The sequence below is a fragment of the Wyeomyia smithii genome, chromosome 3 (genome assembly GCF_029784165.1).
Source record: "Wyeomyia smithii strain HCP4-BCI-WySm-NY-G18 chromosome 3, ASM2978416v1, whole genome shotgun sequence".
In the NCBI taxonomy this organism is placed as follows: Eukaryota; Metazoa; Arthropoda; class Insecta; order Diptera; family Culicidae; genus Wyeomyia; species Wyeomyia smithii.
Genome location: NC_073696.1, coordinates 204,023,113 through 204,047,609, shown reverse-complemented (window position 1 = coordinate 204,047,609; position 24,497 = coordinate 204,023,113). Strand labels below are relative to the sequence as shown.

Below are 24,497 nucleotides of genomic sequence, written 5' to 3'. Positions count from 1 at the left end.
AAAACCAGGGAAAAGTGGTCAGGTTTTGTGCGCTTATTTTGCAGTCATCTATAATCAGGTTTTCGAGGTTTTGGCATCAATCGATCAGAAATTTTTTTACGGTTAAATTTATGTAACAAAAACAAACTATTGTTTGAGATACACTATTGAAAAATTGGTAATTAATATCGATTGTCTAAATCATACCGCGCAGCCAATCACTACCTCTCTTCCCAAGCACAGTCGACACTAACGGATACAATCGATCTGACTTTGTTGTTATTGTTGTTGTCACTTTCTGTTTCCGATGTTTATGCTGCTGCTAGCGGAAAAAACCTTGCAAATATGCATCTTTTTGTTGGTGTTAATTTTACGACAGCGGCCGGCGCCCCATCATTCTGTTTCCAAAACCGCACCAGTGACATGCGGACGCTGAAAGGAGGAAATACAAAAGAGTACCGCTCATCTCGTGCCGGTTTCACCCGTAATGCTGGTAGCTTTAGTAGTAAATGGCTACTGCAAAACACTTAAATGGCTGGAATTCTGGACGGACTAACCAGAAAACTATGATCGGCAACTGGCACCTTTTGGTGCCTCGAAATTTTGGTACAGAAGCGGCTAATTGAATTTTCTGTTTTACCAAATGCTGCTTCTAGCGGAAAAAACCTTGCAAAAATGCATGTTTGTGTTGGTGTTAATATTACGACAGCGGCCGGCGCAGCTTTCAAGAAACATTTGTCTTTACCATTCCATCATCTATGTAGCCCCTCCTTCTTTCTAATTATCTGACGAAGCCTTGGTATAAAACGTATCGTTCGAACATCACCCCATCAGTTTCATTACTAAATCGTACCGGTTACATACGGACGCTAGGTTTTAGCAGCTAAACGAAGGAAAAAAAATGTACCGGTCATCTCGTGCCGGTTTATTTGTGAAGAAAAAAAAATCTCGTGCCGGTTTCACCCGTAATGCTGGTGGCTGTTAGTAATAAATGGCTACTGCAAAATACAAAAATGGCTGGAATTCTGGACGGACTAACCAGTAAACGAGAATAATCGGCAACTGGTACCTTTTGGTGCCTCGAAATTTTGTTATAGAAGTTTTGTAAAAGAAGCGTTGCAATTCCCTCTACTATTTGCTCCAATGGAATATAAGAATACGGTAATCAACGTCATGCGGTCGTGTCTTGAATACCACCCTCCTACTATTTTCTAAATGATTAGTAATCTTGTCTTGGTTTTGCCCTAGAGCTTGAAATGAAAAAATATGAAAAATTACGGATTTTTATCCGTTCCTGTGAATTTTGGGCTGGTTCTACTAGAGTAAGACGTATAATACGTCACAATGCATTTCTACAGGCAGCATTGAAGTTCGAGGGTACGAGAGAAGCAGTAAGTTTTGTGCTGTGTTAGTTCTTTTAAGATAGTCGAAGAAACTGTAAAGTGGACTCATTTTCATTATATACGATAAGCATGAAGACATGAAACACATGCAACCAAGACAAAATTATGCAATTTATTACTTGCAATATAAATTTTATCGTACTCGTAAGAGCAAGCGCACCGGTGAGTTGCCATTTGAGTTGCTATTTTCACAACGCTGGCCGTTGCTATTTTGGATAGCAACCGATGTTCGCACCGGTCGTTGCTATTGGGGATTACCAATTCATCTATTTCTTTTTAACGCCGGCAGTTGCTAGTTTCTAAAGACCGTCACTAGCTAGCATTAGCAAAATGTTTGTGTGTGTCGTATTTCCCAACTTTGTTAACTTTGTTAACTTTGTTCCCGTTCTCCCAAATTATCGATAACACAATTCTGTTGCAGGTTTCTTCGTTTGTACGTGCATGGATTTTTTTTATCCTTGTATGTTTAATTAAAGTAATTGCGTTAGACCGTGGAACGTTTCGCAACGTTGCCCTCAATAAATATAATACTCAAAATTGGCGAACTGCATTAATTGTATTTTGTACTTTGTGCTGTCTCGATTCCTACAATTTGCTATTAATATTTGCAAATTTGCAGCCAAACAAAATTTAAATGTAGAACGCGGAAATTGTTTTCGACTATTTGGTTGATTCTAGTGACGAAGAAAATGATTTCTCGAAACAAATGAAAAGGATTTTTGGAAAGACTCGGGGTGGCTCTCAGCCTGGAAAACGGTAAAATATTGACCGCTATGCTGAGGAAGTTTGCCATCCAGCGTTTTAACAATGTTTTTTTTTTCGGAAACACCGGTCTATACCGATGACCATTTCCGACGCCACTTTCGAATCCGTCTTACGTTGTTTTCGAAGATTAAAACAGCTGTAAATGCGAAAAATGGTTTTTTATTCAACAACCGGACGCAACGGGAAACTGAGACTAACATGCCTACAAAAGAGTCAGCAGCAATAGTCGGTAATACTCCCGAGCAACCCACTCAAACCTTCCAGGTTTATTGAAATAATGACATGGTTGACCAATCTTGTGAGGACTTGAGCTTTATGCTTTGTGTAGATTAGAATGCCAACCAAAATGGTCATCTCGAATTAAAAAAAAAACTATAAATGTTTACCCGCCCGAAAAAACACCCTGTGTAAAATTTCAGCTCAATCGAAATTAAAATAGACTGGTTCACGCCGATACTTGCGTCCTACGACGTGTTTAACCAAGGCAAAGCGTTTCGTCTTCCGGGGCCGACCAATTATGTTCGAAACACTCATTATTTTCATAATATCGTTACGAACATTTACTATCGAGCACAACAAAACAAACAACAGTTTGACATTATTCATCAAATAGCAACGATGCAGCACGTTGCTATCGCGTTGCCAAATTTAATAACTCGCTACTACCCGAGGTGGGGATTGCTATTTCCCAAACCAACATAGCAACGCCCGGTGCGGTTGCCGCGTTATGTTGGGAGTTGCCAAACTAGCTTTAGAAACTTCAATTTAACCACTGGTGGGCTTGCTCTAAGTGGAGAGGTTATATCAATCCTCTGCTCATAGCAACGGTGTAGTTTCGACTATCTCGATACTGGGAGTAGTGTATCGATATTGGTGAAGGATCGATTGTCAAGTATCGATACGAAAGATGAAGTATTGGAAGCAAAAGAATCGATTTCAAGCTAGTATCGGAGGTATTGCAACGTCCCTAGTCGTGTGCCGTTAACGTGTGTCTTTCGTACAATTTAATTTTAAATCTAGATAATAAAGCTGTTTTATACCCCCTTTCACGTAATCTTTTCGCATGCATTCTGGAGTCCGTTCACACCCTTCTGGGAGAAGAATGCTAGAATGAGGGCGGAGAATATTGTTGTCAACATTTTCCTCTCGCAATGTTGACAGCATTTTCACCCGAATAATACGGATTCGGATTAAAACTTGAGTCACAAGAGTCTATCATCTGGAACCACCGGTTACAGTTTTCAAGGAAGACTAAGGGTTAAATGTTCGTCTTGCGACATCCTCGATGAATTTCTAGAATCAAATTTGCAGAGAGCATTGAGTTATGCCGGATTATGCTCGACCATGGTTTCCCGAAAAACTGATTAGTCTGATACGTGCCACCCATGACGGTTTCACATCGAGCGTTACGATAACCGATGAGATATCGGAAGCTTTCGGGCCGTTAGATGGTTTGAGCAGGAAGATGGACTGTCTTATTGTTCAACGCCGCATTGGAGGGTGCCATTTGATTATTTGTACAAAACATCAACACTCAACAAGCCTTGTGGTCCGACTGATTTCCATATAAATAGTAAAAATTACGTGCTAGAGTCAAGAAGCAGGTCTTCAGCATCTCATGGCTGGTGTCAAAATCGAAGCTTGTAGCGTAACGATTGAAATTGCGCTGAAGACAGCTTATCGTGCTAAAGCTGGTGTAGTTCGCCTATTCTGAACGCAGAGAAGAAGGTTATTTCGGTCGAACATATATACTGAGTTTCTCGAGAGTTGCCGGAGGTTGGCACGTCTGCTTCGCTGTTCATAACATGGTAGTCGAAAAGGGTGGTTCACGGTAGTCTTCGAAGTGAATGTCATGTGTTGTTTCAGCGTTAGCTTCGAGTCAAGCTGTGCTCCCACTCAGAGGTGTGTTTGATAAGTTGTATTAATAAGTGAGTGTACTACGCATTCTGGAAAATGTTGTTGTTTCGTATTTTTGGAGCGCTGCAGCATCAGACGAAACTTTAACTTTTGTTATCAGCTTTAGATCATCAGTGAATGACAATCGACGGCCTTGGTGCCGGAAATTGACGTTGTTCAGGTAGATTAAAAATATTAATGGTCTGAGATTACTCCCTTGTGGATTGTCGGAGTGAGCGGTGAAAGATGTCGAAAAGGTTTCATCGATGTTCACTACTAAACAGCGTACGATTGAAATCAGTAGAGCAGTGGGCCACAGGGCAATAGTTATTATTGTTTTTTCTCTTTCCCTAAGTACTGGGAACATGTACGCCAATTTTCAGACCGAAGGAAAAACACCGGAACTGATGGATCGAGTAAACAGACGACTCGTTTGGTTACTCCAAACTACCAATTTTCAAGAAAACTGTCTGGTCCAGCGGAGATGAAAGACCTAAGTTTCAAGGTGGCTAATGTTACTGCGCTGTCGTTAATAAAGAGGTTAGCCAGGGTACAACCGAGGAAAACGCGCGTTCTATTGCAGTAGTAATTCCGTCCGTCGTTAACCCTTTCGTCCACAAATTCACTGTAGAATGCTATACGAAGGGCAGGCGTGCATAGAAGTGGCACCATCATTACGAAGTCTCACATGCTCCTAGGGTTTGCGTCCGCAAACCGATGCCGATATCATTGGTATTAACCGTAGAGCGGTAAAAGAGGCCTTTGGATCTCTCAAGAGGAAATCTGGGAGAATAGGGATTGTCATAAACTCTGCCAAAACGAGGTAGATGGTGAATGATAGAGATCGTAGTAATCCGTCGGAAGTTGATGCTGCGGTGGTGATAAACGGGGAATCATCCGATTAGTCGACGATCAGGTATACAAATCAGCGGATAAATCCCGCACTCGTTGGATGGGTGCTGTCAACGAGGATGTTCGCAAAAAAGTGTTGGTGGCAACTGGAGCCGGATGACAGAGCGGCGTATGCACAAGACGACAGTGGGTCGATAATCGGTCTGTCGTCGCAAAAGTAACGTAAGTGAGTTTTAGCTAAAAATAGTTTGCTTCATGCGACTGCTATCTTAACTGTTTCAACCAAGACTACTTACTCTTGTAACTTAACTTAAACCTGTTCCCAAGTATTTTTCTATATTCCATCACCTTGTATTAAAGGTGTACAACATCAAACTGCATCTCGGAAAAAAAGGCTGTAGAAAATTACTCATTAGGTATTTTGTCTTGAAAATTTGGGTAGAAGTAGTTAAGAGTGTATTATTCACACTGTATTTTTATCACAGAGAACAGAAGTTCACCTTATTTTCAAAGGATGTGCAAATACTTGAAACCGTCATTTAACAGTAAGTGGTAATGCTTCACTGAAAAACTAATCACTGATATCGATAAAATATCGATACGACAATACTCATGCAGTGCACCTGGAGCATCACCAGACAGATGTCGTTAGTGTTTTAACGTATTTTGATTCAAATTTTTATACACGATTTGGAAAAATACCGTTACCCGAAAACAAAGATGACTAGTACAAGATACCTGACTATTGCAGTATGCAGCGTACACGATTGTCGCAGTCAGCGGTGAATCATGTTATTAATCGTTACGACGAAACTAGGGTGGTTTACCGGTAAAACCAAAACCGGTAAAACCGATATTTTTTCAATACCGAAATACCGGTATTGGAGAGGCGAAATAACCGGTATTTTCGGTATTTTTCTTTAAATTAAAAAAAAACTTGTCACAATAATCATAAATCATTGTATAGCTAATGATTGCTACCCACTTAGGTAGGCGTTACAAATCACATGACAATGTATATAATAAATACATTTTGACAGAAGCAACATTGAATATCAATTTACTCTTGCCTATTTATCAATTTCTATTATCTTTTTGCTTGTTCTGCATGGATTCAGACGATGTGTTTATGTGTATCGATAATATGTCATAAAACTTCATATCAATAAAGCAAAACATTTATGTTTTAAGTAGAACAGCTAATCTCTTTACACACTCATACTCACAGAGGCAACTCGTGGGTTTTGAACCTACCAGTTTAACTACAAATTATGAAAATCAAACAAGGCAGTAATCACAATCATGTTAGCGAAAAAACGCAAGTCATTATTCATTTTGTGCTATTTAAAAGTAAAACTAAAAAAAAATAATAAATAAATATAAATTTGGATTAGGAATTTATTTTTTGTTGATACAAAGTGTTTACAGGATGAAATAATCAACCAATAAAGAATTTCATTCTCGTGCCGTGTCAAATAAACTATTTTAAAACTAAAGAATTTCATCCTAAACGTAACTGTTCCTTGAATAAATGAAATTGAAAAAATATAATGAAATCAAATAGCTGTAGCATGGTCGAAGCTTCGTCGCCCATACAGCAGCGGGCTTTATTAGCAACTAGCTGAATGTTTCCGGATTTTTGTTTTTTAAATAGTTTATTTGACACGGCACGATACAATTTATGTTTAACTGAGCCAAGTACATTTTTTTTAAATTCTAAATTAGCAGGGAAAAGAGGGAGGCCTTTTCTTTATTCTCGCGGCCGACTACGAGCTAGTGGGGATTTAAGGTAAGAGGAGGGGAGTTACAATTTTGATTTCAACTATATTGAGTTATACGATTTATTTATTTGTACATGGCTAAGCAGTGATGTTCTATTTGAGCAGTTTGGACTGAGGTGTCTGCGTGAACATGAAGATGCCGAGTCTTCGTTTGGGTGTCTCCAGCTTAGTGTATCATCTTCTTTCAGCGTGTAGCGGGAATGGTAATCTAACAAATAGATAGAAGAGTTTCATATTTTAATACCAGCGTGTTTTATGAACACGTATAGCTGTGTCATGTACTGGAGATCACCGCTTCCCAGAATGTCTCTAACGGGTACGTTCGGTTGTTTTCCTCGGGCCCGAAGGGAATCTATAAGCTCAGACCTAACACCACAGTATTCGGTACACGACCAAACAACATGCTCGATGTCATGGTAGCCATCGCCACAAACGCAGTGATTACTGTCTACAAGCCCTATACGAAAGAGATGCGTGTTTAACGTATAGTGATTGGACATAAGTCTGGACATCACGCGAATGAAGTCCCGACCTACATCCAACCCCTTGAACCATGCTTTCGTCGATACCTTAGGAAAAATGGAATGTAGCCACCGTCCCAGTTCATCTGAGTTCCATGATGATTGCCAACTGTTGAGTGTTCTCTGACGCAAAATGCTATAAAATTCATCAAAAGCAATTGGTCTTTCATAAATATCGCCGTCAATAGCACCCACCTTAGCTAAAGAGTCAGCCTTTTCGTTACCCGGAATCGAGCAATGAGAAGGGACCCACGCTAAGGTAACCCGGTAATTTTTATCTGTTAAAGCACTTAAAAACCGCCGTATTTTCCCCAGGAAATACGGGGTGTGCTTCACAGGCTTCATTGATCGCAGAGCCTCAATGGCACTGAGACTATCTGTGAAGATGAAGTAGTGGTCTATGGGTAGGGTTTCGATGATTCCAAGAGAGTACTGAATAGCAGCAAGTTCTGCGACGTACACGGAAGCAGGAGCATCGAGTTTGTAGGAGGCGGTAAAATTTTCGTGGAAAACACCGAAGCCAGTGGAGTCATCTAGATTAGATCCGTCAGTGTAAAAGCTTTTATCATAACTAACATGTTTAAACTTATTGGAAAAAATCTTAGGGATCTCTTGGGGTCGCAATTGATCCGGGATACCAGAAATGTCTTGTTTCATGGTGGTGTCGAAGAATATAGCATTATTAGAAGTAGCTAAAAGTGCGACATTGGAGGAATCGTATGAAGAAGGATTAATATCTTGAGCCATATAGTCAAAATATAAAGTCATAAATCTGGATTGAGATTGAAGGTCGACCAACCTCTCGAAATTTTCAATTACTAATGGGTTCATAACTGTGCATCGAATTAGCAACCGGTAAGAGAGATTCCAAAAACGATGTTTCAACGGAAGAATACCCGCTAGCACTTCAAGACTCATCGTATGGGTCGACAGCATGCAACCCAAGGCAATACGCAAACAACGATATTGTATTCTCTCTAATTTTATAATGTGCGTGTTCGCGGCGGAGCGAAAGCAGAAACAGCCGTACTCAAGAACTGACAATATCGTTGTTTGGTATAACCTTAGAAGGTCTCCTGGGTGAGCACCCCACCAAGTTCCGGTAATCGTACGAAGAAAATTAATCCTCTGTTGGCATTTTTGTGTCAGATACCTAATATGACAAGCCCAGGTGCATTTGGAGTCGAACCAGACCCCGAGATATTTAGCGACTAAAACCTGAGAGATCGTTTTACCCGTTAGTAGGAGCTGCAGCTGAGCTGGGTTATGCTTCCTAGAAAAAACGACCAGCTCAGTTTTCTCCGGAGAGAATTCGATACCCAGCTTAAGAGCCCATTCAGACAAATTGTCTAAGGTATCTTGCAATGGTCCTTGCAGGTCGCTAGCCTTGCCACCAGTAATGGATACAACGCTATCGTCTGCAAGTTGCCTTAGCGTGCATGAATTTGCAAGACATTCATCGATGTCATTGACGTAAAAATTATATAAGAGAGGACTTAAACATGAGCCCTGGGGGAGGCCCATGTAACTAATTCGGGAAGTTGTCGAATCGCCATGTAAGAAATACATATGCTTTTCTGACAACAAATTGAGCAAAAAGTTATTCAAATATGGTGAAAGTCCCTGCGAATGAAGTTTCGCGCTTAAAACTTCTACAGAGACAGAGTCAAAAGCCCCCTTAATATCCATGAACGCAGAAGCCATTTGCTCTTTTCGAGCAAAGGCTAGTTGAATTTCAGTAGAAAGCAACGCTAGGCAATCGTTCGTCCCTTTGCCCCGGCGAAAGCCAAATTGAGTATCTGAAAGTAACCCGTTTGTTTCGACCCATTTGTCTAACCGTAAGAGGATCATTTTCTCCATTAATTTCCGGAGGCAAGAGAGCATCGCAATCGGCCTATATGAATTGTGATCAGAGGCAGGTTTCCCGGGTTTCCGAATAGCAATGACTTTTACCTCCCTCCAGTCATGCGGAACAATATTTAGCTCAAGAAACTTGTTGAATAAATTCAACAAGCGTCTTTTTGCAGAGTCGGGTAGGTTCTTCAACAGGTTGAATTTTATTCTATCTAACCCTGGAGCCTTATTGTTGCACGACAGGAGAGCCATTGAAAATTCCAACATCGAAAATGGAGGCTCTTCCGTAGTTACTAATAACGCGTCGCGAAAGGTTTTCTGTTCCGGTACAGAGTCTGGACAGACCTTTTTGGCAAAATCGAGTATCCAGCGATCTGAATACTCCTCGCTTTCATTCGAAACGTCACGGTTCCGCATGCGCCTGGCGGTATCCCAAAGAGTGCTCATCGCTGTTTCCCTGGACAACGCGTTTACGAACCGCCGCCAGTACCCGCGTTTTTTCGCCTTTACTAAGCTCTTCATCTGCCTGCCCAGTGCCTCGTACTTTCGAAGCAGGTTGACAGTGCCGTACTCCCGGTAGTCCTTATACGCCGCGGACCTTCGCGCGTACAGCTCAGAGCACTCTTTGTCCCACCATTTGTTGGGAGGGCGCTGTCTAATCGTTACCCCGGGTATCGGTTTCGTCTGAGCTTGAGTCGCGGCGTCGATTATCAAGCCAGCTAAGAACGCGTATTCTTCCTCCGGAGGAAGTTCCTCGTGAGTCTCGATAGATTGCGCTATAATAGACTCATAACACTTCCAATCAATATTACGTGTAAGGTCGTAGGAAATATTGATTGGGTTCGGGGGAGTTGAACCATTAGCAATTGATATAACGATTGGAAGATGATCACTACCGTGGGGATCGTTGATTACTTTCCACCGGCAATCTAGCGCTAGTGATGTCGAGCAGAGGGATAGGTCAAGCACGCTTTCACGTGCTGGAGGATTAGGTACACGTGTCGCTTCCCCAGTATTCAAAACTGTCATATTGAAGTCGTCGATCAAGTTACAGATTAAAGAAGATCGGTTGTCGTCGTACAGCGACCCCCATAGCGAACAGTGAGAATTAAAATCTCCCAATATCAAAAAAGGCGCGGGAAGCAACTCTGCTATATCAGTGAGATGCTTCTGTTCAATCCGCGCGGATGGAGGCATATATAACGAAACAAGGCATAGGTCTTTTCCATCCATATTCGTTTGAATGGCAACGACTTCAATATTCGAGATCGAGGGGAGGTCGATTCGGAAGAAGGAATAGCACTTTTTAATCCCTAAAAGTACCCCTCCACCGTGTGAGTCTCGATCTCGACGAATAATGTTAAAATCGTGGAAATTGAGTTGATCGTTTGAATTGAGAAAGGTTTCACAGAGCGCAAATGCGTCACAATTGTATGTATTTATTAAATGAGAAAATAGATCGAATTTGGGGATGATACTTCTGCAATTCCACTGTAATACAGTGATAAAATTCCTAACCTCTTTCGCCGTATTAGTCATCGAAAGATATGATAGCTGAAATGAGGGGCCAAGTTGCTGCTAGTTGCATCAAAAAGGTTTTCACTGTAGGAAGAAGGGCAAGAAGAATATTTTGTAGGGGATCTGGTATGTTGAATGTTTTAAATATCCAGTCCACAATATCAGAAAATTTTATGAACCCTGTTTCTATTTTATCTTCTGATCGAGAAATGGGTGCCCGAGGGGTTTTTGGTGCCCCAGGAAGCGGTGGGTACTCCTGGTTTGATTTAAAATTAAAACCGGGAGGTACTTGCTTCGGTTTTTCTTCACCGCTTCCTTTTTGTGTTGGCTTATAGGTCATTCCGCTAGGAGTTATCTTGCGACCTTTGCGAGAAAGATTAGGAGAGTTGATCATTCTCCTCTTCCTAGATCCTTCTGGCATGGCATAAGAACACCCTTCGACGGGATCGTCAGATGTACCCTCATCGGTTGGCAAAAAGGAAAAGATGTTTCCTGTCGAGGGTGGCTCAGCACTCTTCAGCATTTCTGCGAAAGAGCGCTTTGATCGTTCCTTGAGGGAACGCTTTATTTTTTCCTCGCGCTGTTTGTACGCGGGACACGCCGAAAGGTCATGCCGAGTTCCCTCGCAGTAAAGACACTTTTCAGTATCCTCACTGCAAGCGGTCTCAGCATGATTGCCTCCGCACTTGCTGCAGCGTGCCTTGTTGCAGCAGTAGGTGGCTGTATGACCTAACTGCTTGCAGTTTTGGCAATGCATGACCCGCGGTACGAACAGGCGTACAGGCAGACGAACCCTGTCCAAAGAGATGTAGTTCGGCAGTGCGGATCCGGCGAATGTTACACGGAAGGAATCCGAAGGGAAGAATTTCTTCTTCCCTTCTTCGATGGATACTGAATGCAATTGCTTGACATCCAGTATCTTTACATCTTGAATCAGGGGGTTTTTGAAGCAGCCAACCCCGTGACGCAAAATGTCATCGACCGTGAGGCTTCCTTCGGTAACCACACCGTCGATCTCCACGTCCTTGGCAGGGATGTACACGCGGTACTCTCTCGTGAAGAGCTCGTAGCTAGCAATTGCGTTTGCTTGCTTCAAGCTACTCACAACAACTCGCAGTTTGTTCGGTCTAACCTTTGTAATTTCGGTTACGTCCGAAAACTGTTTTGCCAGGTCCTTGCCGATTTGAATTATATTTAGAGGCTTCTTTATGGGCCTGAAGTAAACTACGAACGGACCTTTCGAAGCATCTGGGTAAGCTTTTACCCGTGTTGCCGGTACCCTTGGTACGGGGCTAGGTAGCGGGGAAGGTAGAGGGGAATTGATGGGGGAGATCTCAATCTCTTCCCCAGTTGTTTCCACATCCAGGAATAGTTGCACCTGCATGTCGTCCATTTTGCGGGAGCGTTACGCTCTACCGCACACAAACGATAAATATTCGAATGTGGGGGGGGGGGGGTCAAATAGTTGCTATTAAATTTTAAAAACAATTTTTCAAACTACAATGGATCAAAATTAAAAAAAAGGCAGTAATACTAATACTAATAACAATAGTAATAATAATAATAATAATAATAATAATAATAATAGTAATAATAATAATAATAATAATAATAATAATAGTAATAATAATTATAATAATAACAATAATAATACTATTAATAATAATGATAAAAATTCTAAAGTGAATACTTCACCGAACGTCTAAGTCACGACCTCACGGCTGATAGTAGGATTAATCGAGCGTCTCCGCAGAACAAACAATGACGATCCAGCTTCGTGTTGTGACACAGTGGCCGTATCCTACACGCGACCTTGTAGATGCCACTTGTAGTTGACTTCCACTCGCTCGATCGTATGGTGGTCCGTGCTGCTAGCGGGGTAACAGCGGTGCGGGAGAATTATTCTTGCTGATATATCAGCTGCGTATCGGATCACTGGCGGGGTGGCCTGCCCCTACCAGTGTGCAGAAGATGTTTCTGCCGATAAACTACCGGCTATTGTTATCGCGCAGCACAAGAAATAATCGACAAAAAAACACCCGTACGATAACTCGTGTATTGTTATTTTGCAAACTCAAACGGAGATGAACAATTTGCGTCTAATCGAGACGAAAGCAAAACAACGAATGTGTTTCCGGATTTGCTCGTGTTAAAATTTCTGCTTTATCTATATTTTTTTATATTTTTATATATTTTTGACCAACCTCTCATTTCAAATATAATAATCAATAATTTGGACGAACTGTTTAGAAAGCATCGAACAGAATAAAGAAGAATTGAACTTCGATTCGTTCGGATTCGTAAAGAGTAAATTCTGGTCTGATCGTCATTTCTTTTTATTTCTTTTTTTTTTCTTCATTCATATACTCTTCTCAACAGTTTCAAATATTGTTTTTCTAAGAACTTTAATGTTATTCACTAATTTGAAACCAAGTTTTGCGATGTGAATTAAAATTAAAACAAAAATCTGCATGTTTTTTTGTTAACATGAGTTTCGAAATTGTGTTCTTCGTAATCATATCACTAGATTCATTCATTGAACTTTTTCAAAAACTGTTAAATTTATCCAGTGTTGTATGTGGAACATATACCACAAGAGTTCAAAACAATGGTCGCAGAGGTTCAAATCTTACAAAAAAACCTGGACCGTAATGAAGCATAAGTACTCATAAATGCAAAAACATAATTATGCAGCGAGACGTCCATACATAGATGCTACCTGAGACGCTAAGCAAAAAATAAATTTCAAATCCAAATTTATGTAGGTAACGTCTTCGGCAGTGGTTTACTTCAGCAGGTTTTTGCATAAGACTGCGGCAGAAAATCGGCCGATGAAAACCACTGCCGGAAACGTTCGACACCCTATATCTTAAATTAGTTTCCAGTTTATTTTTAAACAGTACAGAAAGAATGACTTGCGTTTTTTCGCGGACAATCATTATCACTTCTCCAAACTATGATTTTAAGAATTTTGTAGTTGGAAAAGTAGGTTCAAAGTCTACGAGTTATCCCTGGTTTGTATTAACCCGAAAAAAATACCGGTTTTTTACCGGTTTTTATTTCTAGGAATACCGAAATACCGGTTATTCAAAAAGTCGGTAATACCGACCACCCTAGACGAAACTCAAAAAAAAAATCAAATGGAAGAAGAAATGCGGTCAGAAAGGCAAAGGTCCATTAGTGATCAGGATCACATGCATGTTGTGAGAGCGTTTACGTAGGATCACAATGTTTCGGTCAGGGATGTGGCCAAAAGCTTGGAGTTGTCCGTTCAGAGAGCCAAAAACCTGGAGGGACTGCATACGTACAAAGTGCAAAAAGCAAAAATCGTGATGAACGGCAAAATACGGAACTAAGGCCTATCAAAAAATGCTGGGCTATCATGGAGCATGCACTACGAAAGCATCCCAAGAAGGTAAAATCTGAGGAGGACATGAAGAAAATGTCGGTTTCCGTACCAAAAATCACAGGAGGGTTGTGTGCAAAGCCACGACCGCAAGGTTGAAGTAGAATACTTTTACACAGCTCTACTTACACACCAAAATCTGAAAAGAATTTTCAGCAAAAAATAATACTGAAAAAAATCAGTAAAAATATTCTTGCTGATTATCAGTATTCAGAATTCTGTTTGCCGGAAATCAGCAAAATGCTGGTAATTGCTGAATTTCTGGCAACTCCATCCGTCAAACTGTCAGAACAATCGCCATTTTGTACGTAAAAAGTTAACAAAACTATAGAGAAAAAAAAGAGCTTATAAGCGTATGAACCATGGATGCGGAACTTAAAAAAGCATTGCATGCGCTTAAATAGAATAATTGTGATATAAAGAATATGTGTGATATGTTAATTTTCAGTCTTTTCTAGGAGTTTGGGAATATGGGCAATATAGGTTATGGTGATGTCGATGGGCTACAAAGACATTCAAAAGTTCGTATCGATAATTTAGATTTGAAGTCAGATAACTTTAAAATAAATATTCGCAATGTAGAACATTTGTTTTAGTAAAATAACAAAAAACAAAAGAACATTCTGTGTGTTGTCTAACTTTTGCTTAGATACATCAGCAAATTCATGTCAAATGCTCAAATGCTGAACAGGCAGCAATTTATTCAAACAACTGATTTTCAGCAAAATGGTGTCAAAAATTTGACGTCTCGATTTGCTGATCGTTCCAGCGAGAAGGTTTGCTGATATCATTGCTGATTTTCCAGCATGTAGAATATCAGCAAAATTTTGCTGGTTTCCAGCAATAAAAATTTAGTGTGTACGATTGTACATTAACCTACGGCCGGGCGAATCGGTTCGCGCCGCTTTTCGCGTTTAGCCTGGCAGAGGCCTGGTGTTTTCACATTGAAAATTAGACACGGCTTTACTGGAGTAAGTGTTGGCAAATGCCTCAAATGCCTGATACCGCCGCTATCGTACGAAAGTCAGCCTGGCAGAGGCCTAAGACGTGGTGACCAACCACAGGGCAAGTGATTTGTTTAATTAGAAGGAAGCCACAGGCGCAACCCGCTGCTATCCTCTGTTACTGCTGAGTGCTGATATCTGCTGTCAACGTTGTGGACGGTCCATCCAGCTCACCATCCGACTGATGAATATAGCTAGTTTGCCCAGAAATACTCTTTTATAGTCTAAGGGTGCTACGAAATAGGCCACGCCTTTCTGTTCAGTTGTAATGTTCTTAAGACGAATTATTCCACAATTCGCATTTGATTTTTGTATCCGGCGAATAAACACCGATGGTGCTCTCACACACGCAACGATTTATCCCTAACCGTATTGCGGCTTGTAACATCAAGCGATTACGTTTGCTCGCTGTTGCGTGTTGCATCATGTTGCAACTTGGCAGCTGGGAGACGACGAAATTCTGTTCATGCTGATTGATTGAATCGACTTCATATTCGCTCTGCATAGTCGAACTAACTGCTTTTGTGAATGCGTTCTAACAGGGCAGTTTGTTATTCAAAATCGGTTATGCTGATCACAGCCTTTGCGCTGCCCCAACAGTGGGGGGTTAACTCAGGTAAAAATTAGACAACTACAACAGAATTTGATTGCATCCCGCACAGAATGTCTGCTTGTGTTGATGCCAGAAAATTATTAACCTTCAATTATTTCTTTATTTGCCTTGAAAAAAGTATTTTGCGGTTCAAAATCGGTTGCTAGTTACAACCTTTGAGCTGCCCTAACATTGGGTGAATTAAGATACACGGACAACATGCACTGTGGAAGCTATTTCACATTCAGTAAATTAGACGGGTGCGACAAATTTAAATTGCTAGGATGCAACACAGAATGCTTGCTTGCGTTGACAAAAATTATTAATTTCCAATGACTTGTTTATTTGCCTTGAAAAAGGCATTTTGATGTTCAAAATTGGATATCCTGATGGCAATCTTCATGCTGCCCCAACACGGGGGGAATAATGGCTGTCTGGCGACACACGCTGAGAAAAACCGCGCTGCTCCTGAGACGTGGTGACCAGCCACAGGGCTAGTGCTGCTGCTAAGGAAGGACGACTGCTGTTGTCGCTGTCTAGAACTATTATAAGCGGCTCCGGCTGAAACAGGCTCTTATATAGGCCAAATAGCATGTTTTAAATTGCAAGGTATATGATCCTGTCGACCGTGCTTGGGAAGCAAGCATATAACGACCAATCAGAGGTCGAATTTTTCGTTTTGACGAGGCTTGACTATTTTCAATAGTACAATAGTGTGAATAATACAATTACAATTATCTTATTTTGGGAAGAATCTTAGAAGATTTTCCAATCTATTGCTGCAAGAACGAAGGAAATCCATCGAATACTAACCGATTTATTAGCATTTGAAATTGGACATATTTTTCACTTTTTTCGATTTTAGATTTTCATTTCACATCCCTATGTAGCCGAACTTCCTGAGAGAAGTATTCTTCTTCAAAACCTGCAGCCAAATGTTGTAGCCCAATAGCCTTGAGATGTGCTAGTGGCCGATCAAATAAACAAATAAAACCAAATGTTGTACAAAAATTAATGAGTGGAATTATGCGTAAGGTGCGAGCGCACGGTTATGGCATTGAAGTTGAATAGAATAAACTTGTCAAAAGCTTACTAATTATTAATTTTTTATGATCTGAAACATTGAAAAGGATCGATCAACTAAGTAATTATCTACAGCATTATTTACGTGATGAAATTTGATGTGGGACCCCATTTATATGAGAAGGTTACAAATAATACGGAAAATTTTCTCAGGGTTTTTTCAAATCACTCAGTAATTAGACATAAAATGAATATTTCAATACTCAGCTGCTGCAATCAAAATAACATGAAAAATAATAGTCTCGTCACTCTGAAAGTTTCTTTCAAAGGCACTTTCAAACATAATTTGCATTACCAGTAAATGTAATGGTATTCTCATCTGTCAATCATCAGCAAACTACTCAAGCATGTTTTTAAAATCATTACGATGTGATACCAATTGGTAAGTCATGTGAAACCAGATGCTGATGTCAAAGGTACCTATCGATCAAACGCAATAAAATTATTTGACAAATCAAGACTAACGCTCTACAAGAACAGGGGTAAATATTTGCATACTCTAATTGAAATACCTTTTATCCCAACCAACTGGGCGAAAATCGTCTGATCGGACTATATCAGTGCCGTAAATTGAGCACACACTTCCTAACGAGGGGTGTACCGATCTGATCTGATGTAGAATTGCCGCTACTAAGATGACATACTGAGCGGGCGGAACACCCGATGATTAGTGCTGCCTATCAACCAAAACTTGCGGTGGGCGGGCGGTGGTTAGCGATTCACACTTTGCCACTTTCGCACTCTATTTTTGTCCTACCCTCACACACAACTGTTGATATGTTGGTTGATGGATCAGTCAGACACTGGCACTCTTTTATCACTAGCGGCTTAGAACTTTTTCGTGATTTCCTAGCACTCTTTTCGGAACGATTCCTTGTTTTTCGTACTGTATGTATTCACGTGTATGGCTAAAGTCACTTTCTGTTCGCACTTCTATTAAAACTCGCTTAGTTAAGCATGTAACTCAGATCGAATAACAAAAAATAATTCGTTTAATTTCGACATAAAACTTAACATGTATTTCGTTGGATGGTTATGAACAAAAATTGTGATTTATTTTATTTTTCACAGCTCACAGCGGATTCCTCGTATCCTGTTATTAAATCCTATGTTTTCAATGTTCGTAGTGGTTATTCACCGATTATTTTGACGTTCGATTATGATGCTGCGCGTTCGCGGTTTCATGGATTTAATTAAAAATAAGTATGACTTAACTTCGTAGTAGTAGTAGTAGTAGTGGCGACTATTCGCACAATTCCGTATGATAGAGCTAAAAATTAAAATTAAATGTTACTTAGCGGGTGGACGACGAATGACTGACCGACATCGGTTTTACTCTCGGCCGTGGCGCAACACGCGAGCACGAGAAAATTCGAAAAGATTCGCGCTTTCACCGCGTTCGGCTACGCGGACCTGTGTCGTTGTCGTCTGTCGCGGATTCTAGCGTTCCTGTGCGCACACGGTCAGGCGCATTATCGAAAAAGTGTTCCGCTCACTAGGACTGGCCGTGTGACAGAATTTCGACGTCGTCGCCACCACGGCTAGGTTTGTTTTGTTACGGACACCGAAGTACGCTGATTTGACGGGAAATGAATACCGTGGAACAAGCTTGTAGGTCATCAAATTTTTAACATCAACTTGAAATGTATAGAGAATTGCCAATAACCTCTGGCCCACTACCACAATATTGCTCTCGAATCACTTGCTACTATTTATTCTCGAAAATGGAAATAGACACACAAAGCGAACCATAATTGAAACCTACACCCACCATTCATAGTGCACAAATTAGTAATACAGGCGGAAGAAGCAACTACGCAAATAATCTGCCTAATCCCGAGCGGTAGGCAGTGCTAAAACTCCTGCAATAAGAATTAATTTTTATTTTATTCTGCTTTTCATTTTGTGTTTCTACTCGGGATGGTTGTACGTTGTACATCCCGAGGACATGTAGACCGATATGGGCATTTTTGGGTAAAGCCACTCACACATCACGTATACGTGAGTACATTCTACTGTTGATACAATCATCATCAGTACGATCAACATCGTCACCGAATGGCCATGGTGTGGAGTTAGAGACTGACGTTCAGCGTTGCTTAGCCACCCTTTTTTTAGCGTTGCGTAGCCCCCTTTGTCGCATATTCGGGATAACAACCGAAAAAATTTTTAATCACATTCTTTTTAAAATATGCACAAGAATTTAACCACTGGGATCGAATGGCGTATACTCTTATCAACAACATATGCTTTGCATATACGATAAACGATATATCTTATCTTATCTTATTCTTATTCAGCAATAAACCAGCTTGAATTACCATCGATGAAAAAGCAATATCGGCATTTTCTACATCAGATGAGCGTGAAATGAAATGAGAAAACTCTGGCTTTGCTTGAATGTAGATTACATTCAATGATGACGTATAATAATAGTTTTATTATAACTGAAGGTTGAAAGAATTTAAGTCGCTCTAATTTATATAATATGTTGTGTTTCTAATTTGTGTGGACTACATAATTTTGAATCCTAGCGAACATCTCTTCAGATAACGGTTAATAAGTTGCTATAAAGCGATTGAAGGCGTCAGAAACCAAACTATATCGATTCTAACGTGAAGAACGACAGAAAATGTAACTCTATTTCTGATGTGATGCTAATGATCACGCGTTGAATACCACGTTTAAAATTACTGTTCAACGGTGAAGATTACAAAGTTGTTGATACAAAATTCTCTGCTGCAGTCTGCTTCAGGGACAGATAGTTTCATTTTACTTTTTATCCATCGGTATTTGCGTGAGGGACACTTTACAGTTACCAAATATCAAATTCTCGAGAAAATTTCGATAGTTTGATATTAATAGCGGTCGCCAATGATTAGTTTTGTACTAGTTTTGTTGTTATGACTAGTTTCATCGAACTCGGTACGTGTATTCAATCTCGGAGCGGAACAACCGCCGAAATTTCGGGACATAGAACGGGAGGTTTCTATAATAGCGGTGACGGAGTCGACGAAATCCAACCCGTTCGCAATGATAAGACCGTTTTATTCTTATAGCTTTTCCGGTGAGACGAACTGGAGTAGGCCAGTCGCTGCGGAATGCTAACACTGAATTGCTTATCCTTTATTGAAATTAATTTCCTTTTATAGCCAAATCGATCACCGAATTATTGGTTCTACATGTGTGTATAAATATAATCAATTTGGTTCCTACTGGAAACAGCTGGAGTGACGAGCATCGAAATTGCAACGCTGCATTTTGCGCGCTATATGAATCGGGCACCCGCGTTGCAACCCAAGTAACAATATCAGTTTTAAGATGTACTTGAAGAAGTTTTGATTGCTTGTTCTTCAAAACAGGGCATAAATCTTATTATTCTCACAAACTGCTACAAATCAGCCGTAAAATCCCCATAAGATCAAGGAGGCCCATGCTAGAGAAGGTTCTCAAGAATAGTTCCTAAAGTTTGCTTAAAACTCTATTTTTTTATCGATATGTACTCATGATGACATTCAGGAGTTGCTCAAAACCATGAAAAAATTGTAACAAATTTCGAGAGTTTTATAAATCAGGTTCGCAACTCTAGCTTATTTCGCTATGAACAGAATTTATTTTTTATTTACATAGATCAATTTATGAAACAAACCACAACGATGTTCCTTTTACCAAAATGAATGTCGTCGCAGTCTTTGAATAAAATAGGTAGATAAATCTACATGTATTTTCAAGTTCATTTTTGAAAATTTTCAATTCAAAAAAGTTTGTAATTTTCAACGCGCCATGATATAACGCGCCATCAGTGCTCATTATTCCGTGCAAGAACAAGTGACATTTTGCTTCACAGCAGTGTTCACAGCAAGTGAACATTGTTTTCCCTTTCGGTTTATGATTTTTTTTTAGCTGCGTACTAGCTACCAGAAGAAATTTCATTGCCTGATTCAGTGCCTGAATTTTACATGGGATTGTGATAGGAAAATGAATTCCTTTGTAAAATGCATACTGCGCTTTAGGGATGATTTGAATTTGCAGCAAACTCTAGAAATCATCGTTACGTCTAGAATCGTGTTGATATCGGAGAAAGTATCGTTTCGCTACACTTTTGTATGTGAAATTAATTCTAGCATAGTGACGTTAGGTTGGTAAATGGCTGGGTACGTGTCACTTCGAGACCCTCTTGTGGTCATCCACCTCTGTCCAGCAACTCCTATTCCAACCTCCACGAGGTACCGAGATACGAGTAACCTTAGCGGAGATCGGGTAAACAAACCTCCGGTGGAAACTATGGTTATTTGCTAACTGGGAAGGGGGATCGTACGCGGCTGTTTCCTCATGTTAGGGGCGCGTACAACAGCGTCTGACCCGGAGCGGGCGGTTGAATCACGAAACGCGGTGCCTCGTCAGCTGTATCTAAGACAGGCCCCGTCGCGAGACTAAGTATCGCAGCCCTAGTTAGGCAGCTTACCGAAGGTAGAATACTACGAACAATCCAGATATAAATACGGAACGGAATAATCGGCATGGACCTAGGCGAACGAAAAAGAATAAGGATTATTGGAAACTCGGTACTTGGAATGTTAGGACTCTACTCGAACCGGCACGTGTAGGTATCCTGGCTAGAGAGCTGAATGTGGAGGTTGCCGCCATACAGGAGGTGAGGTGGCCGAAAACGGGAGATCGCGAATCCCGGGCAGTAGATCCTATTGCGCGCACTTCATTAAAATACCACATCTACTACAGTGGCGGCGTGAAAACGGAAAGATGAGTCTGTTTCGTGCTTATGAAGAAACAGATGAAGTGTGTCATTAGATGGAAGCCGATCAGTGACCGTATATGCGTGTTGAGAATTAAGGGCAAATTTTACAGATACAGCCCGACAAATGTGTACGCACCGACTAACCATAAACCCGATGAGGAGAAAGAGAAGTTCTATAAGCTACTGGAAAAAACGTATAATGAGTGCACAGGACACGACATCAAGATCGTTATTGGGGATGCAAATGCGCAGGTCGGGTACGAGAACTTCTTCCGCCCGTGATTGGTAAAGAAAGCCTCCACTCTACTATAAACGACAACAGCCTAAGGCTTGTCAATTTCGCTTCAGCCAGAGGTATGGCTATCTGTAGCACTTATTTTGCACGCCGAAATATACGTAAGCACACCTGGAGGCACCCGAATAGAGAGGCCTGCTCTCAGATCGACCATGTTCTGATTGATGGTCGGCACTTTCAGACGTTACAGACGTGAGGTCGTTTAGAGGATCAAACTTTGACTCGGAACATTATCTAATGGTATACAAGATTCGCGCCCGGTTGTCCAACGTGTTCAAATCCAGGACGACAAGGAGGATACAGTAGAACATCCAACGGCTGTCTACCGGAGAAGTTCCTACAAAGTACCTGCAGAAGGTTGATGAGCGGATCGAGGATAGAGTTGGAGGTAGCCTGAATGAACAGTGAAGGCATATCTATCCACAGTACAATCAGTATCCATCAGTACCACAGCGGGAGAAGTGTTGGATACAGCCACGTTCAATGAGTGGTTTGACGCTGAGTGCCAGCGGGCGACGGAAAAAAAGAACCGCGTCAGAGTTCACATGTTAGCCTCGGCTGTGACTCGTCAGAGCGTATGGAGATACCGGGAAGCCAGAGCTGCTGAAAAAAGACTCCATCGCCGGAAGAAACAACAGCATTGAGAGTGGATTCTTGCGAAGGCGGAAGGTTGCTTGTAGAAGCGCGATGCGAGAAGCTTATACAAGAAGATAAATGAAATCAGAAACCGGAACGTGTCAGCCTCTGTCATGTGCAACGATAGGGAGGGGAACCTGATAATCGTAAAGAGCAGGATGGTTATTGAGGATGACGGCAAAGCTGTGGACCCACCATCCATGAACGAGTTTAAGAAAGTAGTGAAAGAGCTGTGGAACTGCAAAGTAGCTGGTACGGACGGCATTCTAGCCGAACTTTTTATAGTCGGGAGCGAACAGCTGTACCATGCTTCACACCGGATCATGTTGAGATTGTGGTCGATGAAGAATTGCCCTCGGACTGGTTGGAGGCCCCCGCCTGAATTGTAGTAATTATCGGGGCATAACCTTTTTCAGCATCGTTTACAAAATTCTCTCCCGTATTCTGTTCCATAGACTGAGGCCGTTGTCGGAGACCTTTGTTTGGCGATTACCAATGTGGTTTGTTGTTTTACGTGGATTAGATACCAACCAATCGATTCCTGAGACTTTTTTATCCAATATAGGACAAAATTTGGCTACCACTTTTAGATATCAAGGCATTAGCAATATTGCCCAGACATACTCGATATTTTTTTGCTTTGTGAAACATACTAAAACCACGCCAAAACCGCTTTCGTAGAATCACCGTTTTGAACTCAGATTTCGTCCGATTTAAGATCTGTTTTTTTTAAAGATGGGTAAGAAGATGCTAATATGTGAACAAACCCTCAGAATTTTGATATTTGGTCTTAAAACAAAATGGCGTCGAAAAAACATCAAAAATTCATGATTTCTCAAAAATTCAAAATGGCGCCATTGTTGCCCCTTAAGTTAAATATGTTCAAACTCGGGGAAATTTGGTTTTGCAATCAAATACACAAAAAAGTTATATATATATAGAAACCAAGGCAGAAAAAAAGTCAATTTTTGTTGCACTGTGAATCTGAAATGACGATAAATTAAATTAATTTGTCGGTGTCACTTTTTGTGAGACACCAATGGCACTTTTTAGCGCCCCAAAATCATATAATTGAAGTAGTTGATCTTTTTCAATCACTCGCCAAGACGTTGCGGATTGCGGAGTGATAAAACAATTAAAGACCTGTGTCAACCATGCGATCGTGTCTTGGATACCATCCTTCTATTATTTTTGAGAGTCTAGTGAAAAAAAAGGGGTTTCTAACAAAAATCTAATAACTCTGAGGAAAATCGAATTTTTCTAATATAAATCTTTTCTTGTACAACACTGTTTCAAGTCGAAAATATTTCATCCTTCATCCAAATTAAGGTAGATTCAGTTTTACTACAGAACAATGAGAACATACAGGTTTTTCTTCATTCCTGTTGAGAGGTTGCACGGTTTTCCGTGAATTATCGAAGCTATTTTGCGTATCAGTGATACATGTACACATAAAACATGGATTTGCAAAAGGATATTTGCTTTCTTAAATGAACAATTTTCTTGTGAAGATATATGATAGAAAATCAAGTCAATGATTCTTGAAACTTTCACTAATTGGCTTTCAACATAGAACATACCTATTTCCGCAAACCTTCACCTTTGCTAGACGACAGAATGAGCAACATTTGGTATCGTTGCACGCTATATGGCTATATTACAATTGCCACACCTTGGCCTAGCATTCACGTTGTAGTGCGTACAAAGAAAAATATTGTTTTCCAAATTATTTGTTACATGCACATACAGTAATATTTATATTAAGGTTTGAAAAACTGAGCTTTAATTTTCTAGGTAAATGAATTCATCAACCAAGGAGTTGTTTATTTTTTACATAATGAGAAATATTAAATTCAGTTTTAAGGTAGATATATTACTGCATGTGACCAAATATTTCCATACCAAAGTCAGCAATTCACAACTTACCTGCATTGAAATAAGACAATATTTATAATATACTAATAACAAGATTACCTTGAACTTCTTTTTACGTGCAAATTTTTCCTTACCTCATCACTCGAACCCACTTCGAACGAAGCAGGTTACATTGATTTTCCAAGTGAAAGTGGTACTACTATTTTCCGCCTGCAACTCTTTCACGTCCGGTTCGCGTACACATGCTACAAACCGTAACTATCGTTCAATCTTCCGTTCAT

The 24,497-nt window shown here is 40.5% G+C and overlaps 1 protein-coding gene across 3 annotated transcripts in view; it reads right to left on the bottom strand.

Moving 5' to 3' along the window:
* The window catches only part of LOC129726830 (protein lava lamp), a 302,877-nt gene extending 278,380 nt beyond the window's left edge, over window positions 1–24,497 (bottom strand). For 2 of the 3 annotated variants that reach the window (XM_055683971.1, XM_055683969.1), the window contains exon 1: window positions 17,167–18,003. The gene's annotated coding sequence lies outside the window, so the exon portion shown is untranslated. Of the gene's footprint in view, window positions 1–17,166; window positions 18,004–24,350 lie in introns of those variants that run through there. The other variant, XM_055683970.1, reaches the window with a different exon arrangement.